This window comes from Scyliorhinus torazame, chromosome 2 (assembly GCF_047496885.1).
Source record: "Scyliorhinus torazame isolate Kashiwa2021f chromosome 2, sScyTor2.1, whole genome shotgun sequence".
Taxonomy (NCBI): Eukaryota; Metazoa; Chordata; class Chondrichthyes; order Carcharhiniformes; family Scyliorhinidae; genus Scyliorhinus; species Scyliorhinus torazame.
The window spans coordinates 57,323,873-57,348,001 of NC_092708.1; the positions used below are offsets into that span (position 1 = coordinate 57,323,873).

The 24,129-nt window shown below is 47.9% G+C and overlaps 1 protein-coding gene across 3 annotated transcripts in view; it reads right to left on the reverse strand.

Annotated features, from left to right (window-relative positions):
• The window catches only part of arhgap15 (Rho GTPase activating protein 15), a 1,048,441-nt gene extending 1,024,613 nt beyond the window's left edge, over positions 1-23,828 (reverse strand). For all 3 annotated transcript variants that reach the window (XM_072471657.1, XM_072471649.1, XM_072471663.1), the window contains exon 1: positions 23,765-23,828. The gene's annotated coding sequence lies outside the window, so the exon portion shown is untranslated. The remainder of the gene's footprint in view (positions 1-23,764) is intronic.
• Between the last annotated feature and the right edge of the window lie 301 nt (positions 23,829-24,129).

Sequence of the window (24,129 nt, forward strand, 5' to 3'; positions counted from 1 at the left end):
GCATCACTTTTGGTTTGGACTCCATTCCTTTATATTCCAATCTCTGGTAAATGAAGGTGTGATAAATATAAAGACAAGAGGTAAGAGGACTTTAGGGATGAATATTTGAATTTATTCTGACTAAATCTAAATTCAGGTTGGGATTAAATGCAGGAACGAAGTGAAGTATCTTCCTCCATCCACAAATGTTGGGCTTCATTTCCATTTTGATTAGTTTGAAATCAAAACTTCAAATATTTCAGTGTTATTGCGCACAGATATTTTTAACTCAGCAAAACTATTATTTCAATTTGCATTTTATTGGGTTCCAATTTTGGAATCCGAGAACATGCAGAGCTTCACGGTATTATTTCCATAATAGTGCCTTGAATTGCAAATGGAAATCCATGTGTATAATTCACCCTGCTTCATTTCAGTTCCTGCTGAAGTTCAATCAGTTCAGAGTAGCAAAACAACAGTTATAATATGTTACACAAATAGTTCCTTTGTGAAAAATTACGCTGTTAAGAATTTTGAAGTGGCAATAAATTACTTCTTTACCTTTATTATAAACTCGACAGCAGAACATTTTTTATGTAATTAACAAAATCCAAATGCCTTTGTTACATGGAGTTGAAAATAGAGCATTGGGCTGCTATATTCAAAATGTTATAAATGCACAGCAATAGAACAAAAAGGGGGGCAAGCTCAGGGAAGAACAGTGTCTCTAAAAACTTACATAATTGTAACTGGGGTGGCACGACTGCAGAGTGGTTAGCACAGTTGCTCCCAACAGTCCAAAGATGTGCAGGTTAGGCGGATTGGCTATGGTAAATTGCCCTTAGTGTCTAAATAAAAAGGTTAGGTGGGGTTACTGGATTACGGGGATAGGGTGGAGGTGTGGGTTTAGGCAGGGTGCTCTTTCCAAGGTCAATGACAGTTCTAAGATTCTTAGTCTTGTAGTCCAGAACCGAGTGCTGAAGCGGTACCTCACGGCCGCGAGTTGAGACACAGAAACAGTCTTGGTGAAGAGGCCAGTGGATGGATGGTGTACCTGCTTGGACAGACCATCAAGTGAGGGAACCCGACATGGAAAAGTCCCGTTGAAGGAGGTGCCCTCCTGCCCTTTTGTTGCCTGAGGCCCAAACAGGCTGAATGGCCTTCTCCCCTACCCTTGAACCCCTCACAACAAATTCAAAATGGTTGGCCAGACATGAAGTGTCTCTTAAACAGCCTCCCTAGGCCTCAACCACATTTTGTAAAATTGTGGAAAGGTCGGGGAGGGCAGGAGGAAGGCAGGAAAGCCACTGGGGGTGTTTTATGGGCCCCAATGATTGCAAACCCACCAACGTGGGACTGTAATATTCTGCCCAAAGGTCTGGAATATCTTGGTTTATTTAGATATTTTGATTTTACTTATGCACTCTGTCAATATCCCTTAAATCTCTTCTTTATCTTCTATGCAGTACCAGCACTAACTTCTTGCGATGTAACTGTGAGAGCCAGCTGTTGATATCACTGTTGCCTTTAAGATAAAAGGTTATAAGTTCAAGTGCCATTCCAGTTGAGCACAAAGTGCAATGCTGATCTTCCAGCACAGTATTGAGAGAGGGCTGTGCTGTTGACAGTGCTTTCTTTGGGGTGAAATGTTAAACCGAGGCCTTGTCTATTCCCATAGGCGGATGTAAATGGCACTATTTTGAGGAAGAGCAGGGGATTTATGCCTGGCACCTGGCCAATATTTATTCTTCAATTATTCTAACAAAATCTTTCCAGGAAGTGATCGGTGTGCAGATGAGGGTAGTGCAGTTAATATGAATTCATGGAATCATAGAATCACTACAGTGCAGAAGAAGGCCATTCGACCCATTGTGTCCGCACTGGCCCTTGGAAAGAGCATCCTACTTAAGCCGACGCCTCCACTCCACCCTAACCCCGCAAGCCCCGACTCTAAGGGGAAATTTATCATGGCCAATCCATCTATCCTGCGCATCTTTGGACTGTGGGAGGAAATCAGAGCATCTGGAGAAAACCCACGCAAACACAGGGAGAAAGTGCAAACTCCACACAGTCACCCGAGGCTGATATTGAACCCGGGTCCCTGGAGTTGTAAGGCAGCAGTACTAACCACTGTGCCACCGTTCTGCCCACAAATCCAGCAAGATCCCAGCTGGGAGATTTATAAAGAAGGGAAAAGCACTTGGGATCCAGGGTAACTTTGCAAGTCGGATCCTAAACTGGTTTAGTGGGAGGAAATAGAGGGTGGTGGTATAAGACTGTTTGTGTGACTGGAGGCCAGTTTCCAGTGGCGTTCCACAGGGATCTGTGCTAGGTACCTTATTGTTTGCGATTTTTATGAATGATATAGATGAGAATATGGGGCGGATGATAAGTAAGTTTGCAGATTACATGAAGATTGGCGGGGTGGTTGATGGCGAGGAAGAAGGTCTTAGGTTGTAGGAAGATATAGTTGGTCAGATGGATAGATCAGTGGCAGATAAAGTTTAACCCTGAAAAGAGAAAGGTGATGCACATTGGAAGGAATAATATGACAAGGGAACACTCAATGAATTACAGGACACTAGGAAGTTCAGAGGAACAGAGAGATCTTGCAGTGCTTGTCCACTGATCCCTGAAAGCGGCAGATCAGGTTATTGGCGTAGTTAAGAAGGCATACTTGCTTTTATAAGTTGTGGTATAGATTATAAGGGCAGGGAGGTTTTGGTGGAGCTGTACAAAATTTTGCTTAGGCCACAGCTGAAGTTATGTGTGCAATTCTGATCATCTCACTATAGCCCTAGCTAAACTGGAGTCAATGGGAATTGTGGTAGTCACCACTGTTGTATTATATACTGCACTGCATACGAGGGTATTACGGTAAGGCCCCTGTACTACAGGTAAGGGGGTAGATCCCTGCCTGCTGGCTCCCCCCAGTAGGAGGAGTATAAATGTGTGTACTCTCCGAACTGCAGCCATTTCGGCAGCAGCTGTAGGAGGCCACACATCTCTGTGTAATAAAGCCTCGATTACGCTCTACTCTCATCTCGTCGTAATTGATAGTGCATCAATTTATTACTCAGAGATTTTACAAAGATGGATCTCCGCATCAAGCCGGATCGCCTGCAGCTGCATCCTCAAACAGACAATGCCAAAAAGGACTTCGCACATTGGCTAGCTTGCTTTGAAGCATACATTGGATCTGCGACAGACCCAATCCCAGAAGCACAGAAGCTCCAGATTCTGTACACGCGGCTAAGCTCCTATGTCTTTCCCCTCATCCACGATGCGTCTACCTACGCAGAGGCCATGGCGCTACTGAAGGAGAACTACGCTCAGCAGACCAACAAGATCTACGCCAGGCACCTCCTGTCCACGTGGCACCAACTTCCCGGTGAGTCTGTGGAAGATTTCTGGCATGCCCTGCTCGCCCTGGTGAGAGACTCTGATTGCCAGGCCATTTTGGCCGCTGAACATTCTAACCTGCTAATGAGAGACGCGTTCATTACGGGCGTAGGGTCAGCCTGCATCCACCAGCGCCTCTTAGAAGGGGCTATGCTTGACCTCGCAGCGACCAAGAAACTAGCGCTCTCGCTCACAGTCGCCTCACGCAACGTACAGGCGTATGCCCCCGACCGCACGGCTCACCCCCCCCTGGGCATCGTGGACCCCGCCAGCGGCCACCCCATCGTGGACCCCATCAGCAACCACCCCCAGCATACCCCACGCCTGCGCCGCATGGCAGCCAACCAAGTCCGGGGGCCCAAAGTGCTACTTCTGCGGACAGACAAACCACCCCCGGCAGCGCTGCCCGGCGTGGAGAGCGCTTTGCATGGCCTGCAGCAAGAAAGGACATTTCGCTGCAGTGTGCCAGGCCCGCTCAATCGCCGCTCTTGTCGCTGCACCACCCGCGTGCGGCCAGTGTGCGCCGCCACCTTCCTCGCCTCAGACCACGTGCGGCGCCATCTTGCTCCCCTCACAACACGTGCGTCCCATGGGCACCGCCATCTTGCTTGCCTCACAACCAATGGGCGGAGCCATCTTGCCTGCCCCAGGACACATGCGGCCCGAGGGCGCCGCCATCTTGGCTGCCTCAGGACACGTGCGGCCCGTGGGCGCCGCCATCTTTCCCGCCTCAGGACCCGTGCCCGTCGGGCACCTTATCGGGCCGCTCATCACCTGCAACCGCCGACGGCCAGCCGTGTCTCGCCTCCGGCACGATCGACCAGTCCCGACCGCACAACCTCGCGACCGGGTCGACAAAGGTGAATGTCGACGGGCATGAGATATCCTGCCTTCTGGACTCCAGGAGTACTGAGAGCTTCATCCACCCCGATACGGTAAGGTGCTGCTCCCTCGCGGTATACCCCATTAACCAATGAATCACCCTGGCCTCCGGATCCCACTCCGTGGCAATCCGGAGGTACTGCATCGCCACCCTCACCATCCAGGGTGTAGAGTTCATCGGCTTACAGCTCTACGTCCTCCCCAAACTCTACACTGCCTTGCTACTCGGCCTGGACTTCCAGTGCAACCTCCAGAGCCTAACCCTGAAATTTGGCGGGCCCCTACCACCCCTTACTGTATGCGGCCTCACGACCCTTAAAGTTGACCTGCCTTCTCTGTTTGCAAACCTCACCCTGGATTGCAAACTCATCGCCACCAAGAGCAGAAGGTACAGCGCCCAGGACAGACCTTTATCAGGTCTGAGGTCCAGCGGCTGCTGCGGGAAGGTATCATCGAGGCCAGCAAAAGCTGCTGGAGAGCTCAACTGGTAGTGGTGAAAACGGGGGAGAAAAACAGGATGGTCATTGACTACAGTCAGACCATCAATCGGTACCCGCATCTCTACTCGTCGTACCCCCTCCCACGCATATATGATATGGCCAATCAGATTGCACAATACCGGGTCTTCTCGACAGTGGACCTGAAATCTGCCTACCACCAGCTCCCCATTCGCATGGCGAACCGCCAGTACACCGTGTTTGAAGCGAACGGTCGTCTTTACCTCTTCCTTAGGGTTCCCTTCGGCGTCACTAACGGAGTCTAGGTCTTCCAACAGGAGATGGATTGAATGGTTGACCGGTACGGACTACAGGCGACTTTCCCGCACCTGGATAACGTCACCATCTGTGGCCACGACCAGCAGGATCACAAAACTAACCTTTCCAAATTCCTCCACACCGCCAAACTCCTCAACCTAATCTACAACAAGAAGTGCGTGTTCAGCACGAACCGATTAGCCATCCTCGGCTATGTGGTTCAGAACGGAGTTCTAGGGCCCGACCCCGACCGCATGCGCCCCCTCATGGACCTTCCCCTTCCCCACTGCCCCAAGGCCCTCAAATTTGCCTGGGGTTTGTGGTGGTATGCATTAGGGGTAATGCGACACCACGTGTCGACAGGCTATTGGTGGAGGGATGCCAGGTCCTGATAGGATCTGCCACCTCCTGGACTCCACCCAGAAATGCCGGTATAAGAACCCAGCTTTTCCCTCCATTTCCCTCAGCAGCTGCAATCTGTAACCACGCTGCCATGGATAAAGTTCTGCTTAATAAAGCCTGCAATTGACATTACCTCAACCTGCCTCACGTCATATTGACGGTGCTACAGGGTTCTTCTCGTACTACGCCCAGTGGGTCCCTAACTATGCGGACAAGGTCTGAAGGGCCTGTTCCTGTGCTGTATTTTTCTTTGATCTTTGTTCTTTGTTATTGATGCAAATTTGTTTATAATAATAAATAGTTACTGAACTCAAAGTAATCTCAAAAGACGCAGAGATTTCCATCTGAAGAATAAATATTTTGGGCCAAAATCTGTTGCTATCACTAACATTAGGAATATATTATACAGAATTAACAAAATATATTAAAAACAAATCATTGCAAGCGAACAAGTGCCCATGTACATTTCAAGGTGTCAGTGTACTTATCAATAGTACTTGGAAAACAATAGGTAATTATGTTATAAAAGATCTTTTATCTGTAATTATGAAGGTGTTTTACCCACAGTGATCTTTGACAGTAAAGGAATGGCACATTTAATTTAAATTAACCATAAACCACATGTTTCCTCTTACAACATTGCACTGGCCTTAGCTCAGTTTTAGCACCCTCCCCCACGAGTCAAAAGGTTGTGGATTCAAGTTCCACTCCTCGGATCTGAGCACAAAGTCTAGGCCAGCCCTCCAGTGCATTGCTGGAGGGAGTGCTGCACCATTGGAGGTGGGATCGGGAGATCCATCTAATAATAGGCACCTTGACAGCCACTGGCAATGCATTCCCTCCTGGTCCACTGGGAAGGAGGTCTTATTGCAGAAGGCTGCAGATGTCAGACATGGCCAGCTGTGACTGCCTGAGCCTCTGAGCCACTATTGCTGATAAATGTGGAGAGGACTGATACTCTGCCTGGAGACCCTGTGTTGGGTGTCTTGTGTGCTTAGAACCGGGTCTCTGATGTCATCCCTTCTGCCCTGTGAAGCTGAATGGCGCACAATTCTGGTCGCCACACTACCAGAAGAATGTGGAGGCTTTGAAGAGGGTGCAAATGAGGTTTACCAGCATGTTGGCTGGTCTGCAGGGTGTTAGCTATGTGGAGAGGCTCAATAGACTTGGATTGTTTTCATTCGAAAGACGGAGGTTGGGGGGTGACCTGATAGAGGTCTACAAGGTTATGAAGGGCATGGATAGAGTGGATGGGCAGGCATTCTTTCCCAGGATGAAAGGGTCAGTCACCAGGGGCATAGGTTTAAGGTCTGTGGGGCAAAGTTTTTTAAAATATAAATTTAGAGTACCCAATTCATTTTTTCCAATTAAGGGGCAATTTAGCATGTTCTATCCACCTACCTTGCACATCTTTGAGTTGTGGGGGCGAAACCCACACAAACATGGGGAGAATGTGCAAACTCCACACGGACAGTGACCCAGAGCCGGGATTGAACCAGGGACCTCGGTGTCGTGAGACTGCAGTGCTAACCCACTGCGCCACCGTGCTGCCCCGTGGGGCAAAGTTTAGAGGAGATGTGCGAGGCAGGTTTTTTTATGCAGAGGGTGGTGAGTGCCTGGAACGCGTTGCCAGGGGAGGTTATGGAAACAGATACATTAACAGCGTTCAAAAGGCATCTTGACACACACATGGATAGGATGGGTATAGAGGGATACGGCACAAGGAAGCGCTGAGGATTTTGGCAAAGGTTGGTATCATGACTGTTACAGGCTTACAGGGCCGAAGGGCCAGTTTCTGTGCTGCATTGATCTTTGTATGTGACTTTGGGAGAAGGCAGCTGGTGCTGCTGTTGGTTTTACTGCATTTCTTGTTCTTCACAAAAGGTGCAAGGTGCAGCTGTGTAAGTTCCTCCCATGCCATGGAGAAGGCTGGCAGCAGTGAAGTGCAGCTGGAAGTGAATGAAGTGTAAGATAGGTGAAGTGACTTCCAAGAAGTTGGCAAACAGCTGTCCAGCAGTGGGAGCTCGCTCTGAGTTGGAGTGCTGTGAACAGCAGCCTCTCACCTGGACATGGCTGCACTTCTTCTGCAGTACTGATCAAAGGTTTCCCAGTTCACCCACTTCACTAACAAAACACTTTCCACTGTCCTCTCACCTCAAGGGCTCTGGCAAGTTGTTGACTGCTCAGGAAATAGTGCTGCTGTCTGTGAAAGCCTGAATGCTTTGTTGAAACAGTACATATTTACCAATTGGAATATTTAAATTATTCAATAATACCTCCTCGGGGTGAGGAGGTGGGGTCCCCAGCTCGCGTTCCCACATGCCTGCGTGATACCTGGGAGAGGGCAGGTGACATCAGGATTCAGATCCAATGTCACTTTTAGAGGATTTAACTCCTTGCGTGCCTCAAATTCACCTCCTCTTGCCTGTGAAAATTCCCTCCCTTGATCTTTCCTCTCCTGTGGATGTAAATGATTTAATGACGGATTTCCGGTGACGGTGATATACTGAGCGGTCGCATAAAAGTAGTTCTCTCTTAGGAACTTCAATTTAGGCCCTTTTAAGCTGTAAATCAGACACCACAATAACATTAAAAAAAACACCCTCACCTTAAGCTAACAACCACCCTGTAATAAGTCCACAATGGCAGAAGTCCCTTCACCAGAAAACCTTTTATTTGCAAAACCAACAGCCGAATATTCAGCTTGCTGTCTACACTGGGAGTGCAGAGGATCTGACACTCCCGGTTACACGCAGAGAAAGTGGTTCCCTGATTGGGCCACTAATCAGGGAACTCGTATTCTAATTGGCCAATCTCAAAAGCCTGGTCTGAGCCATTACACACCCGAGGAAACGCCTTCAAACAAGCCATGGAGCCGTAACAGTAGCAGGAATAAAAGTCGGGAGAGGAAGATCAGACCTCAGAGCGAATAGACCTGTGGAGCGAAGGGAAGCAGAGCATGGCAGACTGAGTGGGATCGCCAACGCGAACGACAGCCCACCCACCAACAGAACAGGGGATGAAGCTTTTCTCAATAGAGCTCCAAAAATACAGGCATTCCATTAAGGAGGACCTCATGTCGGACATGAAGTCGGCCATAAAAATCACTTTTGCCGCCTTCAAAGAAGCGCTGGAAAGAACGGAGCAGAGACTGGAGATCCAGGAAGTGACAGTACACGACCTAGAGAAAGCAGCCACCGGCCAGAGCGATCGGATCACCTCGCTCGAGGCAGAGGTGGCAAGGTTGGTAACCACCCAGGGAGCACTCAAGTTGAAGGTGGAATATCAGGAGGACAGGACCCGCCGCCAGAACCTAAGAATCGTCAGGCTCCCTGAGGACACAGAGGGCAGAAACCCGATGGAGTACATCGCGCTGATAATTGGAAAGGTGGCCGTAAGGGAAGGCTTCGCCAGACCCCCAGAGGTAGTCCGGGCCCACAGATCGCACGGTGAACCACGCCAGGAGGGCGATCATAGCAAAATCCCTTCGATGGGATGCTCCGTCCCGCCACGCCACATTTCCGCCTCACCCCGCCAGCGGGATTCTCCATTACATCGGCTAGTTAAAGGGGTTTCCCATTGTGCGGCAGCCCCACACTGTCGGGGAAACCCCAGGGCTGCCGGCAAAACAGAGCATCTCGCCGGCTGAGAATCCCGCCCCTTATGTTCCAAAATAAAGAGAAGCTGCTGAACTGGGCGAGGAGAACGCGGTTGTGCAGATTGAAGGGACATACAATCCCACATCTCCCAAGACATTGGGGCCGAACTGGTAAAGCGCCATTTGGAGTTTAATGAGGCCAAGGCGACTTTATTCAAAAGCAAAATGTTGTTTGGAATGCTGTACCCGGTGAGACTTTGGGTAACCCATGGCAACAAAGAACATTATTTTAACATGCCTGAGGACGCAAATGGGTTAATCTGTAAGATCGGGCTGGGAAGACAGCAGTAGTGGACATCTAAGAACTATCAATCGCAATCTTTCGTTTTCTGTGCTAAACACTTGCACAATCTGGGGGGGGCGATGGGAGGTGGGAGAAAGCAGAGGTAAACCAAAACAAGAAAGGGGAGAGAACAAAACGAGTAGAGTGCAGAGGGTGCAGCTCCCAAGGGAGGAGCCACCCCATGGGGCAGCATGCTGGGGCATGGACGTGAAAGCCACAGCGCAGCTTCCAAAACGGAGGGAGCACCTGGCAGAAGTTGGGGGCAAAATAATGAACTGGGTGGGAAGAAGGGGGGGGGGGGGGGTGAAGGGTAACAGAGGGGTAAGCGGGGGAGGAGGGCAACAGAAGTAGGGGAAGAGAGAAGAAGTAAGAGAAGAGTAAAGTAGAGAAGAGTGTTGTCGGGGAATAGGTGGAGGAGTGGGGGGGGGGGGGGGGGAGGGTAGAGTGCTGGTTGCAGCAGGTCGCACTTGGAGACTGCTGGAACAAAGAAGACAGCGGCGGTCATCTTGGATGGTCCACAAACAAAGGGAAACCCCGGTGTCCAGGGGTACATCCACGTGGTAAGTATGGATGACCCCGCAGGAGGGTGGGGTGGGTACAGAAACCCCCCCCATCAGAATAGTCACCTGGAACGCCAGGGGACTCAACTGCCCGGTGAAATGATCCAGAGGCTCCACCTAAAATGCTTAAATGCAACATAGTCTTCTTCCAGGGGCACAGATGAGGAAGAAGGACTGATCGAGGGTAAGAAAGAGGTGGATTAGACAGACCTACCAAACATACTATGGGACGAGGAGGGTGGCCATACTGTTTAATAAAATAACGACCTTTACAGTGCCGAACACAGTGACCAACCCGGGGGGATGGTTAGTAATGATCTGCAGTGTCCTGTCGGGGGCACTGGTGGTTCTTGTAAATATATATGCTTAAACTGGATGATGCAGACTTCATCAAAAACGCCATGGCAGAAAACCCTGACCGAGACTCCCACCAACTCAACATGGGGGGAGACTTCAACAGTGTATAGGATCCAAGGACGGACAAATCCAGCCCTAAATCAGGGAAACAATTGGCAATGGCAAGAGAAATGAATGCCTTTCTGGAGCAGATGAGGGGCGGGGGAGTGGGGGGAGGGGGGGGTGGGGGGGGTCCACGGGAGAAGGTGTTTTCCTTCTTCTCCGAAGTTCACAAAGTATATTCCCGTATCAATGTCTTTGTAGTGGGTAAATCGGTGCTCCAGGGATAGTAGGGGCGGAATACTCTGCAAGAGCAATTTCAGATCACACACTACACGATGTGGATGTGAGGTTGGAGGTGGGCCGGGCCCAGTATCCCCCATGGAAGCTGGACACAGCCCTCCTCATCTGCAAGGTGCTGCGAAAGAATGTCACAAGCCGTCGATGGATATGTATCCTGCAACCAAAATGGGGAGGACTCACCTTCCACATGTTGGGAGGCACTGAAAACAGTGATTAGGGGGGGAATAAGAGCATTCAGGGCACTCAGGAAGAGGAAGGAGAAGGCAGCTAGGCAGCGGCTGATCCGACTCCATATTGGAGGCGGATTGGCGTTACTCCACAGCCCCAACCATGAAACTACTGGTGGAGAAGAAAGAGCTGCACTTGGAATTTGACCTGCTCTCAAAGCAGGAAAGCAGTGCACCAACTCTGCCAGACACGGGAACCTTTTATGAACACGGAGATAATGCCAACTGCTTGCTGACTCACCAGCTGAAGATAGCATAGGTGAAGGACAGGAATGGTAAACTCGGCGCAGTGCCAGATAAGATCAATGAGGCCTTTGCAACCTTTTACCGGGAGCTGTACATCTTCGAGCCCCAGGGAGGAGGCACAAGGAGTGATCATCTCCCTGGATGAAAAGAAGGCCTTCGACAGAGTCAAATGGAAGTACCTCATGAAGATACTGGAATGGTTTAGCTTTGGCCAACAGTTCACCTCATTGGTGAAACTACTGTACAGCACTCCCATGGTGAGCACATGGACAAACACCACCATCTCTGAATACTCCCAGCTGCACAGAGGTAAGAGGCAAGAATGCCCGTTATCCCCATTGCTATTTGCCCTGACAATTGAGCAACTGGCTATCGCTCTCAGATTAGCGAAGAGGTGGAGAGGCATTCAGAGGCGAGACAAGGAGCATAGAGTCTCTCTCCATGTGGATAACCTGCTCCTCCATGTCTCGAACCCTCTAGAAAGCATGGGAGTAATAATGAAACTCTTAGGGAGTTCAGAGCCTTCTCAGGTTACAAACTCAACCTGAGCAAAAGCAAAATTCTCCCCGTGAACCTGCATCGGAGCTGGGGAAGTTGTCATTAAAGCTGTCCCAAGCAAAGTTTCGATACATGGGGATCCAAATAGCTCATGACCAGACATGGATTCACAAGTGGAACCTATCGAGCCTGGTGGAGGTAAAGAGGGACCTGCGCAAGTGGGACTTGCTCCCACTCTCCCTGGCGGGAAGAGTGCAGACAATCAAAATAAACGTGCTGTCCAGGTTCCGCTTCCTATTTAGATCACTCCCGATCTCAACCCCAAGGTCTTCTTCACCAAATTAATCATAGTATTTGTGAGGGGAAGGGAAGAACCCGAGGATCCGCAAGAATGGAAGAACAGAAGGAGAATTATCGGAGGGCCTGCCCCTTCCGAACCTCATATTCTACCACTGGGCAGCTAATGCAGAAAGACTATGGGGGTGGATCAAAGAGCGGGGAGTGGAATGGATAAGAACGGAGGAGAACTCCTGCATGGGGACATCCCTCTGATCACTGGCCAGGGCCCCGCTCCCATTTCCCCCAGCCAAGAACTCAGGAAGCCCAATGGTAGTGGCCATGCTGAGGATGTGGAATTAACTCAGGCACCACTTCAATCTGGTTGTGATGTCCACCGTGGCCCCCAGCTGTAAGAACTATAGATTTACCCCTATGACAATAGACGCCTCCTTTAAAGGTGGAGACAGGATGAAGGAGTACTGATGGTAGGGGACCTATACGTAGAAGGCAGCGTAGCGATCCTGGGGGAACGAACGGACAAGCTCCAGTTCCAGAAAGGGAATGAGTTCCGGTATATCCAAATAAGGAACTTCCTCTGCAAGGGGACTATAACGTTCCCCCAGTTACTAGGGCACGCCCTACTGGACAGACTCTAAACCTCGGATGAACTGGAGGACGGTAACTGCACTGACATGTACGGACGGATGCTAGAGGAGGTACGGTCGCCACTGAGCAAGATACGGGAGAAGGGGAGGAAGTGCTAGGCATAGAGAAAGGGGGAGGACTCTGGATAGAAGCACTGCATAAGGCGAACACCACCTCCTCATGTGCAGGGCTGAACCTGATGCAGCTGAAGGTAGTGCACAGGGAGCACTTGACCAGAACATGCATGAGCGGGTTCTTCCCAGAGGTGGAGAACAAATGTGAACAATGCCAGGGAGGCCCGGCCAACTACAGCCACATGTTCTGGTCCTGTCTAAGACTTGTCGGGCACTGGACCACCATTTTCACGTCCATGTCCAAGGTTGTGGGGTAGGGGGTTGGTGGAGCCATGCCCACTAGTGGCAATTGTCGGGGTATCGGGACTGCCAGAACTCTGTCGGGGAGAGGAGCAGATGTTCTAGCCTTTGCCTCCCTGATCGCCAACTGGAGACTACTGCTCGGCTGGAGATCAGCAGTGCCACCCAAGGCCACAGACTGGCTGTCCGACTGAGCAGAATTCCTTAAATGGGGAAAAAATGGGGGAGGAGGGATGGCGAGAGACCAACCAGAATACAGAGTAAGCAGGGCAGGAGAGCCAGATGGGGCCAATGACAAGGAAGTACATGGGTGCAACCACAACAACAACACCAATGCATGACTGGGTGGCACCAAACAAGCCCCTGGTATGTTTTAATACCAGAGGCCAACATGTATATAATTATTACAGTAAGATTGTGGTAATCGATCACTGGGGCCCCAAAGTTATACGTAAATGCAAAACCAATAAAAATATTTGTTTTTAAAGATAAATGATTCCATGGCACCATTTTGAATGTGAACAGCAGAGTTTCTCCAGTGTCTTTGCCCATATTTCTCCCTCAACTGACATTGGTTAAAACAAACACTTCATTTGGTCATTGTCATGTTGCTATTTGTGGGGTCTTGCAGTCTGCAAATCGGCTGCTTCATTTCCTACGTTAAAGAATGTTTGCAGTTCTAAAGCACTTCACTGATTGTAAATTGTTTTTGGAAACTCTGATGTAATGAGATGTGTGAATCAAGCGTTTTTCTTTCTGAAGTTGGTAGGGAGCTGAGGTGGGTTTTTTCAACGCATAACTTAACCTGAATAATTCTTTGATGCACCACAGTGAAGAAGAATGGGGCGTCATTCTCCGACCCCCCGCCGGGTCGGAGAATGGCCGTTGGCCGCCGTGAATCTCGCCCCCGCCCCCGCCGAAGTCTCCGGTACCGGAGATTGGGCGGGGGTGGGAATCGGGCCGCGCCGGTTGGCGGGACCCCCCGCTCAATTCTCCAGCCCGGATGGGCCAAGTCCCGCCCAGAAATTGCCTGTCCCGCCGGCGTAAATCAAAGCTGGTATTTACTGGCGGGACAAGGCGGCGTGGGCGGGCTCCGGGGTCCTGGGGGGGGCGCGGGGCGATCTGACCCCGGGGGTTGCCCCACGGTGGCCTGGCCCGCGATCGGGGCCCACCGATCCGCGGGCGGGCCTGTGCCGTGGGGGCACTCTTTCCCTTCCGCCTCCGCCACGGCCTCCACCATGGCGGAGGCGGAAGAGACTCTCCCCACTGCGCATGCGCGGGAAACTGTCGGCGGCCGCTGATGCGCCGCATTTCTGTGCCAGCTGGCGGGGCACCAAACGCCATTTCCGCCAACTGGCGGGGCAACAAATGCCATTTCCGCCAGCTGGCGGGGCGGAAATCCCTCCAGCGCCGGCCTAGCCCCTCAATGTTGGGGCTTGGCCCCCAAAGATGCGGAGCATTCCGCACCTTTGGGCCGGCGCGATGGCCGTCTGATTGGCGCCGTTTTTGGCGCCAGTCTGCGGACATCGCGGCGTTGGGGGAGAATTTCGCCCATGTTTTGGGTTTTAAATTCTTGACCATAAGGGAGGACTGTAGGCTTTGCCTCACAAATAAAACGTAACACAATTTATCTTTACCATTTGGTCTTGGGACATGAAAGTTGCCACCCAGGTTGATAGGGTTGTGAAGAAGGCCTATGGAGTGTTGGCCTTTATTGGTAGAGGGATTGAGTTCCGGAGTCATGAGGTCATGTTGCAGCTGTACAGAACTCTGGTACGGCCGCATTTGGAGTATTGCGTACAGTTCTGGTCACCGCATTATAGGAAGGACGTGGAAGCTTTGGAGCGGGTGCAGAGGAGATTTAACAGGATGTTGCCTGGTATGGAGGGAAAATCTTATGAGGAAAGGCTGATGGACTTGAGGTTGTTTTCGTTAGAGAGAAGAAGGTGAAGAGGAGACTTAATAGAGGCATACAAAATGATCAGGGGGTTAGATAGGGTGGACAGTGAGAGCCTTCTCCCGCGGATCGAAATGGCTAGCACGAGGGGACACAGCCTTAAACTGAGGGGTGATAGATATAGGACAGAGGTGAGAGGTAGGTTCTTTACGCAAAGAGTGGTGAGGCCGTGGAATGCCCTACCTGCAACAGTAGTGAACTCGCCAACATTGAGGGCATTTAAAAGTTTATTGGATAAGCATATGGATGATAATGGCATAGTGTCGGTTAGATGGCTTTTGTTTCAGTGCAACATCGTGGGCCGAAGGGCCTGTACTGTGCTGTATCGTTCTATGTTCTATGTTCTATTAGTAATCAATATTTATTGTCCATCCTAGTTGCCATGAGGGCAACATAATCCATCCACGTAAGATGGCTACAAATAGGCCTGATAGGGTAAGGGCGAACAAAGTACATGTATACAGTTTTCTTGATCACTCTTAGGTGTTAGCTCACACATTAACCAGTTCATTTAATTCAATTTTCTATCTTGCCATAGGAATTGAACTCCTAACTTTTGAGGTATTGATCTAGTATCACATTCATTCATCAACTGTGCCCATATTTTGTAGGTTACCTGAAAGTAAATTGAGTGGAGTCGGACACTTTCGGAACTTTCAAACGGTTATTGGATAGGCACATGGAGCACACCAGAATGACAGGGAGTGGGATAGCTTGATCTTGGTTTCGGACAATGCTCGGCACAACACCGAGGGCCGAAGGGCCTGTTCTGTGCTGGACTGTTCTATGTTCTGTGTAAATTGTATATTTGAACGTCCCACTTGCAGATAACTGCCCTCCTGAATGGCATTGCTGACCATTGACACACAAATCTTTAGCATTTGGTCTTCCACGTTTACATAAACATACTATTTTCTAATCACATTAATTTCCTCCTCATCACTTTAATAAAAGCAATAAGACTTATTTCTGCTACAAAAGAGGATGTTGTACAAGTCCAGCTTTTGCAGCTTTTTCATGCACTTAACAGAGCCAGATGCAGGTTTCTGGATCCAGCAGGTTTTTTCTGGGAACCATTTTCGGAATTCTCACTCTTGAGAGCATAGAAATAATTCAATACCGTACCAGCTTTCCAAATCCCTAACTATTGTTGAGTGGGGGTTGGTGGGACGGGGTTAATGGGTTGGGTCATGCAAGAAATCAAGAGATAAAAATCAAAAGCAATTCCCTGCAACATTTGCCTTGACAACTAGTAAATTGCTACAGTCTATGAGTAGAATTTTCCTGTGTCCCCCGAGGTGGGTTTAATGATGGGCGGCGCGGGTGGAGGGGTTCCAAAAAACGGTTTCATGGCAGTATAAAATGATGCCAGGATCTTCCACTCCCAGTCTTCATAACGGGCAGAGGCCGGTGTGAAGCTGATTCGCTTCCTGTTAATGCCATGCACATGGAGGTCTGGCTGGAACGCCCCCCTCCTCACCCCAACATCCACATGTCCTCGGCGCTAGTGGGAAATCACACCCGCCCAGAACATTCTGGACCAAAAGTTGGGACTTCCCTTAAGAAAGCCTGAGGCTGCCTCCGGAGTTTGGGATGGAGGCCTCCAGTGGGCCCTGGAACAAGCAGCACTGGGCTCAACTGTCAGGTGGAACTTCTAGCTTTAGTGTCTTCAAGGAGGTCCATCTTCCAGCTTCAAAGTGTTCCTGGAATCCAATTTCATTCTTCCAGAGGTCCATCTTCTATCTTCAACAATGGGCCATTTATGTCTGGACTCCTTTTACAAAATGGCACCCGGACATGATGCTGGGGCACAAGTTACCCAGCCTGCTCCACCACATGAAACGTCACAAAACCCTCCAATGCATATAAAATTAGGCTGGGGTCATGCAATGTTGCACAAATTCCTGGCGGCATCACGGTGGGAAACAATTCCCTTCCCTGCCCCTGTCATAGGAGATAGGCCAGGATTTTCCTGCCATGCCGAGACAGGATTAATTTTGGGAGATTCAGGGGTCCAACCAAAAGGACCTTTGGCAGGACCGGAGAATCCTGTCAGCGGGCAGGGCCATAAAATCAGTCCGTAGTGCCGGATGGGAAAATTCTGTCCTCTGTCTTACTAACTGCGGAAAATGCATAATACTAGCATGCATCACAAAAGAAAGCAGGCGAGAGAACAGTGCGGGGAGGGGTGTGGGGGGGATCAGGAAGGATAAACCTATTTTTAACCAAGTTTGTTTTCCTACTATAGCATATGTAACTGAATTTAAAATGCTAAACTAAAAATTATTATTGAACCTATGCCCATACTTTCCATAGACCATGAACAATATTCAAATGATTTAATCACATTGGAAAATCTCTCAGGATTCTATAAAAGTAATTCAGTGAACACCAAGAATAGCTTTTAAATTTTAAATTTTGTGAAAAGCACATGGATGAAATAGAAAATTTTCATAGAAACTTACATAGAAAATAGAAGCAGGAGGAGGCCATTCGGCCCTTCGAGCCTGCTCCACCATTTAATATGAACAAGGCTGACCATCAAGCTCAATACCCCGATCCATCCTTCCCCCATATCCTTTTTTTAATAAACTTAGAGTACCCAATTCATGTTTACCAATTAAGGGGCAATTTAGAGTGGCCTAGCCACCTAGCCGGCACATCTTTGGGTTGTGGGGGCGAAACGCACTCAAACACAGGGAGATTGTGCAAACTCCACACGGACAGTGACCCAGAGCTGGAATCGAACCTGGGACCTCGGCGCCGTGTGTCATCAGGGCTAACCCACTGTGCCACCGTGCTGCCCTCTTCCCCCCCATATTCTTGATCCCTTTTGCCCTAAGAGCTATATCTAACTGAATTAGTCTCTCCTCATATGACCGTCCTGCCATCCTAGTAAACTTTCGCTGCACTCCCTCCATAGCAAGAATTCTCTTCCTCCGATAAGGACACCGAAACTGCTCACACTATCCCAAATGCAGTCTCACCAATGCCCTACACATTTGCAGTAAAACATCCCTATTCCTGGACTCAAATCCTCTCACTTTGAAGGCCAACATACCATTTGCCTTCTTTACTGCCTTCTTCACCTGCACGCTTACTTTCAGTCCAAAGGTAGGTGGATTGGCCACGCTAAATCGCCCCTTAGGCCAGATTACTGGGTTATGGGGATAGGGCGGAACTCTGTGTTTAAGTAGGGTGCTCTTTCCAAAGGCTATGCAGACTCGATGGACTGAATGCCCTCCTTCTGCACTGTAAATTCTATTCAATAATGCACGACGTCACCAAGGTCTCACTGAGTATCCACCTCTCAATTTATGCCCATTCAAATAATAAGAAGCCTTACAACACCAGGTTAAAGTCCAACAGGTTTGTTTGGAGTCACTGGCTTTCGGAGCGTAGCTCTTTCATCGTTTAAGTGAAGAGGTGGGTTCCACAAACTCATATATAGACAAAGTCAATGATGCACGACGATACTTTGAATCCGAGTTTTTGCAGGTAATTAAGTCTTTACAGGTCCAGACGGTACGACTGGAGAGAGGGATAATCACAGGTTAAAGAGGTGTGACGTGCGCTGATGTGCGACAACGCAGAATCGCCAAGCAGAAACTGATAGCCAAGTTCCGCACTCATGGGTACGGCCTCAACCAGGACCTTGGATTCGTGTCTCATTACATTCACTCCCCACCATCTGCCTGGGCTTGTGAAATCCTACCAACTGTGCTGGCTTGAGACAATTCACACCTCTTTAACTTGCGATTAATTCTCTCTCCAGTCGCTCCGTCTGGACCTGTCAAGATTAATTCCTGCAAAGTCTCCCCGAACAGGCGCTGGAATGTGGCGCCTAGGGGCTTTTCACAGTAACTTCACTGAAGCCTATTTGTGACAATAGCGATTTTCATTTTCATTTAATTTCATTTCATTTTTTCATTTTCATTCAAAGATTCATCTTGTATCATTGACTTTGTCCATATATTGTTTTGGAGTTTGTGGAATCCACTTCTTCACTCAACTGATGAAGGAGCTGCGCTCCGAAAGCTAGTGATTCCAAACAAACCTGTTGGACTTTAACCTGGCATTGTAAGACCTCTTACTGTGCCCACCCCAGTCCAACGCCAACATCTCCACATCATTTAAATAATAATATGCCTTTCTATTTTTGCTACTGAAGCGAATAACCTCACATTTATTCGCATTATACTGCATTTGCCATGCATGTGCCCACTCACTCAGCCTGTCCAAATCCCACTGAAGCATCTCTGCATCCTCCTCACATTTCACCCTCCCACCCAACTTTGTATCATCTGCAAATTTGGAGATAATACATTTAGTTCTTTTGTCCAAGTCAATAACATATAATGCGAACAGTTGGGGTCCTAGCAGTACCCGACTAGTCACTGCTTACCAATTGAAAAATAATTTTGCTTACTGTCTGCTAACCAGCTTTCTATCCACCTCAAGACACTACCCACTCATGCGCTTTAACTTTACATAATAATCTGCTATGTGAGATCTTGTCGAAAGCCTTCTGAAAGTCTAAGTAAATCACATCCACCGGTTCTCCCTGGTCAACTGTCCTTGTTACATCTTCAGAGAATTCTAATAGATTTGTCAAGCATTTCCTTTCATAAATCCATGCTGACTTTGTCTGATTATACCACTACTTTCTGAATGTTGTGCTATGAAATATTTGATTATAGACTCTAGCAACTTCCCTACTACCGACATTAGGCTCACTGGTCTATAGTTCCCTGAAGAGGGGTTATATTATCTACCCTCCAATCTGTAGGAACCATTCCAGAGTCCAAAGGATTTTGGAAAATGACCACCAATAGATCTACTATTTCTAGGGTCACTTCCTTAAGTACCCTGGGATAAAGATTATCAGGCCCTGGAGATATATCCACCTTCAATCCCAATAATTTCCCCAAAACCATTCCTTTACTAATACTAATTTCCTTCAGCCCCTCATTTAAACTTGTGTTACTCAATAAACATTATTCATGTTTTCCTTTGTGAAGACAGAAGCAAAGTACAAACTTGGTTCCTCAGCCATTTCTTTGTTCCCTGTTATGAATTCCCCTGTTTCTGAGTGTAAGAAGCCTACATTAGTTTTTATCAATCTTTATCTCTTTACGTATTGAATAATGGTCAGATAATATATTATGGAAAAGTAAATGGCTTGGTGTTACTTGCAGCATGATGGGCAGGGGTCAAGTAAGTTTCAGCATGCAGTTAGTAGACATGGAGTGGTGTGTAATGCTCTCCTCCATGGTGGGTTTGACAGTTTTTTAAACAGGCCAGAGGATGGTGGATAGGGAAACCACCACCTTCCTGACTCCACTCCGATTAAATCAATGGTGAGAAGGCTTGCCGGCGGCCCTCCTGCTCTGCCATTGAAGCCCTTAACTGGACAATTAATACCCATTCATTCCACCTTCACTGGGGTGCAAGATGCTGGGGGCAAAGCAAGCAAACCAATGTGGGGCTGTTTGGAGGTCCCGGGGCTGAGCGTTGCCCACATTCATAGGCAATTTGTACCTGGTCAAGGGACCCAGCATTGTGAAAGGGGAGCAAGGCAGTGAGAACCACCTCTCTACCCCTTCCCCATGATGCCCCACGTCACAACCCACTTCCCGCCATCACTCATCCGTGGCTTGGGATTCAGCAAGGATACTAGGCCTTTGGTGAGTGCCTTACTGGCAGCAGCCACCACCTCTCTGCTGGTGCTGCTGTTCATTGGAGCTGCTGGCTTTTGGTTAGCTGACAGCTCTTAGCAGACATGGCTTCCACCCACCAGGGTTCTTTTCCAGCACAGAAAAGGCTGTTTGGTTCCACCAGAACATCCAGAAAAGCTTGGCTCAACCTTTGCACCCAACTATTGACAGATAGCATTGCTGAGTTACTATATGAATACCTTACATTGGTCTTTGCCAAGAAAGAAGAGGCTGGCCCAGCCATGGTGAAAGGGAAGGTGATTCACACACTTAAAACATTAACAACGATAAGGAGCGAGTATTAGATAGGCTGTCTCTACTTAAAGTCGATGAGGCCAGGTGCATCTGAGGATACTGAGGGAAGTGAGAGTAGCAATTGCAGAGGTACTGGCCGTAATTCTCCAGTCAGCCTTAGACTCAGGAGTGGTGCCAGAGAAGTGGATAATTCCAAATGTTACATCTTTGGTTCAAAAAAGTTTGAAAAGAAAATCCCAGCAGCCACAGGCCAGCAGTTTATCTTTGGTGACGAAGAAGTTCCTGGGAACAATGAGTTGAGACAAAAAAGTTATCATGGATTTGTTAAGGGAAAATCATGATTGACTAAGGGCAGAATATTGCAACCTCTCCCACCGTTGTGGTTTTCTGGTCCCGATGAGGTCAATGGTCATTCGGACAGGTCACTGCGTTTTCTGGCCATGACACTGCGGTGGCGGGAGTGTGAAGTTCTGCTCTAACTTGCTGGAGATTTTTGATGATACAACAGAGAGGGTTGATAACATTAATGCTGTTCCTGTGCTGTACATAGACTTCCAAAAGACATTTAATAAAGTGCCAAACAGCAGACATGTGAGCAACGTTAGAGCTGGTGGAATAAAAGGGACAATAGCAACATGGGTAAAACAAATTGACTGAGTAACAGGAAACAGAGTAGTGATTAATGAATTTTTTTGGGACTGGAAGAAAGGTTATGGTGGAAACATACATAGAAAATAGCAGGAGGAGGATATTTGGCCCCTCGAGCCTGCTCCAACATTCATTATGATCATGGCCGATCATCAAGTTCAATACCCTGATCCTGCGTTCCCCATATCCCTTAATTCCTATAGAAACTTCCCTCAGACCCCCTGTTCTTTTGATATATATATCAATGAGTTAGACCTTGGTGTAAGGGCAGCATGCTAGCTTAGTGGTTAGCACAGTTGCTTCACAGCTCCAGGGTCCCAGGTTCGATTCCCGGCTTGGGTCACTGTCTGTGTGGAGTCTGCAAGTTCTCCCCGTGTGTGCGTGGGTTTCCTCCGGGTGCTCCAGTTTCCTCCCACAGTCTAAAGATGTGCAGGTTAGGTGGATTGGCCATTCTAAATTGCCCTTAGTGTCCAAAAAAAGGTTAGGTGGGGTTACTGGGTTACGGGGATAAAGGGCGATAGGGTGGAGGCGTGAAGCTTAAGTAGGGTGCTCTTTCCAAGGGCTGGTGCAGACTCGATGGGTTGAATGGCCTCCTTCTGCACTGTAAATTCTATGATTCTATGGTGTAGAGGGCATAATTTCAAAATTTACAGATGATATGAAACTTGGAAGCATTGTGAATTGTGAGGAGGATAGTGCAGAACTTCAAAAGGATATAGTCAGGCTGGTGAAATGGGCAGACAAGTTTCAAATTATATTCAATGCAGAGAAGCGTGAAGTAATTGATTTGAACACAAGAGAGACAATATCAAATATAGAATACAATTACAAAGTGGTGAAGGAACAGAGGGACCTGGGTGTATATGTGCATAAGTAATTGAGTGTCCTGGCTTTATTGATCAGGACATGGATGACACGAGCAATGAGGTCAATGTTAATCTTGTATAAAACATTGATTCGGCCTCAACCTGAGTATTGCGTCCAGTTCTGGGTGCCACTTGTCAGGAGAGGTGAAAAGACAATAGAGAGAGCACCAAAAAGATTCATAAGAGTGGTTCCAGGAGTGAAGATCTTCAGTTATGAAGATAGATTGGAAAAGTTGGGACTGTTTTCCTTGCAGAAGGGAAGGGAGAACAATTGATAGAGGTATTCAAAATCATGAGGGGCCTGGACATGGTAGATCAGGAAAAACAGTTCAGAATTGAGAACAAGAGGGCACAGATTTAAGGTAAAGTCAAAAGTAGCAATGGAAACCATGAGGAGAAACTTTTATACAGCGAATGGTTAAGATCTGGAATGAGCTGCCAGAGAGTGTGGTGAAGGCAGGCTCAATTGAAACATTCAAGGGGGAATTGGAGTACTGAAAAGAAACTATGTGCTGGGTTACGCATAGAAAGCGGAGAAGTGGCACCAGACACATTACATATTTACAGAGCTGGCACAGAACTGATTTGGCAAATGACCTCCTTCTGCCCTGTAACAACTCTGTGATTCTGTGACTTTAAGCATGAAGCTGTTTCTGATTTATTACAAATGTAATCTTATCACAGCCAACAGCATGTGTCAAAAGATCTGGATGAAATTAGTTCTTATCTCTGAAGACAGACAGACGGTAGAGGGAAGTTAATCAAGGATATGCGAAAGAAAGGTGATGCGTCTAAAATGGATGCAGGTTGGGCCTATGCATATTTGGTTTGTAATTGGGTCCTCCCACTAAGGTCAGGGGGTATCAAACTGAGCAAAGACTGCAGATACGAACAGGTTTAGGTTGTAAGTAAAGTCAAAAGTAAATTTACAGTGTGAAACGAATAAATGCATTTAGGATAAAAATTGTGCAACTATCCACACAATTAAAGCTGATCTATATACAGAAGTGCAAATGCAATTTAAATTTAATTGGCAAGGAGTGTCTGCTAATTTTTAAAATTTAGCACCCCTTTGAATGTAGTACGATTACCTCTTCAAACGTAACCTTGCACAGAACACTGCGTATGAAAGGGAAGTGCTATAACTTAATAAAATAAAGTTTAAACGCGATGACTGCATGTTCAATATATTTTTCTGCAAGTACAAATTGTCCACAAGAAGATCGCTTGAAGCGAAAGCTCAGTTAGTTTAGTATCTCTGCTACAAAGCATTGAGCAACATGTGTGAAACTGAATAGGTCAGCAAATCAGAGAAGCAATAAAATATACCCTCCACAATGACGATCAGACCCAATGTCATATGGACACAACTATAAAATGAAATAAGCTAATTGCTATGAGTTAAAGTTGGATTACATGAGTGTGTTCTTACCCAGTGCTCAGCTTACGTGTGTCTGTTCAAACTGCCATTAGAACGTAACGGTTTTTACCAAATAAAGGAACCCATCAGTGGTCACATGCTTGAAACGCAATCATCGTTGCAGCTAATCTTGCAGGGTGTATGCTGAGGATGAGAGATTCAGTGCCTACACACAATCTGCAAAGTTAAACCACATCCTGTTGGTTCAATGTTAATTTTTCTAAAATTGTCGAACAGAGATCTGCAAAAACCGTGAACACTTGTGCTGGACATTTTCTTTTTTGAAACACCGTGTCACACATAAGACATTTTAAAAAGTAAAATACTTTTGTCAGCTAATGGTAGAAAGGTTTCCCGCTGAGCTTAGATCTTTATCA